This window comes from Sander lucioperca, chromosome 22, assembly GCF_008315115.2.
Source record: "Sander lucioperca isolate FBNREF2018 chromosome 22, SLUC_FBN_1.2, whole genome shotgun sequence".
NCBI lineage: Eukaryota > Metazoa > Chordata > Actinopteri > Perciformes > Percidae > Sander > Sander lucioperca.
The window spans coordinates 9,832,882-9,835,787 of NC_050194.1; the positions used below are offsets into that span (position 1 = coordinate 9,832,882).

General features: G+C 41.6%; 1 pseudogene; it reads left to right on the forward strand.

The window, feature by feature from the left end:
• Positions 1-562: 562 nt before the first annotated feature.
• The window catches only part of LOC118494300, a 13,041-nt pseudogene continuing 10,697 nt past the window's right edge, over positions 563-2,906 (forward strand).

Below are 2,906 nucleotides of genomic sequence, written 5' to 3' on the forward strand. Positions count from 1 at the left end.
CAAAATGCAGCACAGTCTCTCCCCTGTGGTGTTGTCTTTCTACTACGTACAGTATGTAACATCACTAGGGTTGGGTACCGAGACGCGGTGCTAATACGGCACCGGTGCCTAAACGACCGGTATCTACTGGACCGAAAAGCAACGTGGATTTCGGTGCCTCATTTCCCTTCTCTCTGATGCTCCAAAAACGGACGTTAGAGACAACAGAAGCATCGCTGCATGTCACGCTGGTTAACACAGCAGCTAACGTTAGCCTACAGCTAGCTAGCAGCTGGATTCAACACGGTTAAAATGCTGACAGCTAACGTTAAACGGTGCGACTGTATTTCACTGTAGACAACGTGACATCATGACTTCACGTAAACATACACGCCCGCTTTCTTAAGCCAAGTGGCGTGTTATCTGTACGCATTCTGAGCTATCCGCGTGTATGTCCACGCTGTATACAGCGGACGTAAACATACACGCCACGTGGCGTGTTATCGCGAGAAGAAAGCTGCCGTTGACGTTAGGAAACCGTGACATGCGGGACACGATCCCTGGTCTCCTGGGTGAAAGTCCCCCCCCCCCCCCCCCCCGACCAACCTCCCTACGCAGATTTCCGCCCTTTCATACTACTCGCTACGGCGTCAATTCACACGCAATCGCAAGGTAATGTAAGTCAACGGAGGCCAAACGGCGTTGATAAACACGCTAAAAAGCAAGTATGCGTCTTGATAACACGCCAATTGGTATGCCATTATTGGCGTGTTATCAAGACGCATACTTGCGTTTTCATACATACGCCACTTCACTACATACGCGTCTGCAGCTGCCGTTGTCTGAATTAAACAATACTGACGGTGCGTTCACTTGAAATTGGTGCATTCAATGTTATTGTAAAATACCCTTTTCCCATCTGGTGGTTGTTTTTGTCGTTCAACAGCAATATACTGGTGAAATAAGTTATAAGTTATAGTTACTACATTATTATTAAATCACTTAATTTTGACCATATGGCCTTCTTTTTTATTCTATAGCCTCTATCCGACCGGAGGGATGTTTGCAGTTCCTAGAACATCACGTTCCTAGAAGCCTGTTTTTTCTCGTGTTCTGACTGGTAGGGCTGTCCTCGACTAAAGAAATTATATGATTTTGTCGATTAATGGATTAGTTGATGTAATCGACAGAGCTGTGCTCTTTGAGAGGTGGTTAAGACTAGAAAAGCACAATATAAATGTAGTTAATGAACCATCTGTAAAACTGACTTTCTCCACAATTAATCCTGCAAAAGCACCACTTTAAATCTTGTGTTTACCAGAAATGTGCTCATAAGTTTCTTGGAAATGAGTAATTAAGCATGAATAAGCATAAAAAAATGACTCATCAACTAAAGAAATCTTAGTCGACCAAGACCAAAACGACCGATTAGTCGACTAATCGACTAAGAGGAGGCAGCCCTACTGACTGGACCAATTTGGGGAATATTAAGTTCCTCTGACCGTAGTTCCTGTAACTCTTTCAGCTCCTACTTCAGGGCAGGGTCTCTTCTCTGTTCCCTTTTAGTGGTGTTTAGATGGCTGTGATTATAATAACTAAAGGCCAGTCCCTATGGCCACGTGGCCAGTGTGAATGCAAATGGAAAAACCTGTTTTGGGGGAGAGTAGTTAGTAGAACTGTTTAGAAGTGGACTGTTCCTAGATCTACGTTCCTGTTAGGGGTGTGCAAAAAAAAAAAATCGATTCACATTCGACTCGCGATTCAAGCTCTACCGATTCAAAATCGATTCACAGAATTTCAAAAATCGATTCATATTTTAAAAATCTGTCCCTCCAGAAAACCGCGATTATGCATAGAATTATTCAATCGCATAATTAGCCAAAGTCCGCATATTTATGCGGGGCGCATTTTTTCAAATACGCCGCACTTTCGCCGCATAAATTGCCGATTTCCGCGCAAAATATGCGGGGCTTGCATGATTTCATAATCCCCGCATTTTCGTTGCAAAAAAGTCCCATATATCTTAGCAGAAAGTTGAAAAATGTTGCGTTTACTTCACACGAGAGCAGCCATTTCCCCCTGTTGCCATGGGAACGTTATGAAGTGACGTAATCACGCGACGTGAACGTCATCGAAAAGCTGCAAACCCCGCGATGAAGCCATGATGGAACCGCAGTTTTTGCAAGTTCCCGCAATTTCATCGCATAAAATTGCATAAATATCCCGCATATTCCATCAGTTTTTAAGAAAGCGTGCCGCACAATCACAAAAAAACTCAATTTTTCTGGAAGGACTGCTTAAAGAAATGTCTTCTCAAGCGACACGCAAGTTTACACCAAATGCAGGATGATTGTTTTTTTAAATGACAGTGAATTTAATACCCTGACATGTTAGTTTATTGAATATTCCCCTCAAAATACTTATACAATAAAAAAAAAAGAAATGTAATTTAAAAAACATTTTTCAGTCCTTCCAGAAAAATGTTTTTTAAATTACATTTCTTTTTTTTTATTGTACGTCTACTGCAATCACATGAGAAAAGTAACTTCATTTACTTACTGTGAATCGTTTTTTTTTAACCGAGAATCGTTTTTTAATCCAATCTTGAGCCTGAAAATCGATATTGAATTCGAATTGTGACATTTTCTGAATCGTGCACCCCTGGCTGTGATTATAATAACTAAAGGTCAGTTGCTATGGCCACGTGGCCAGTGTGAATGCAAATGGAAAAACTGTTTTGGGGGAGAGTAGTTAGTAGATCTGTTTAGAAGTGGACTGTTCCTATAAATACGTTCCTGGAACTACTTTGTCGGAAAGAGGCTCTTTTTATTTTAAACTTTACTAAAAAAGTACTGGTTCAGGCACCGGCACCGTTTAAAGAGTAGCGCTTTAGCACCAGTATCGGAAAAAACCCAACGATACCCAAC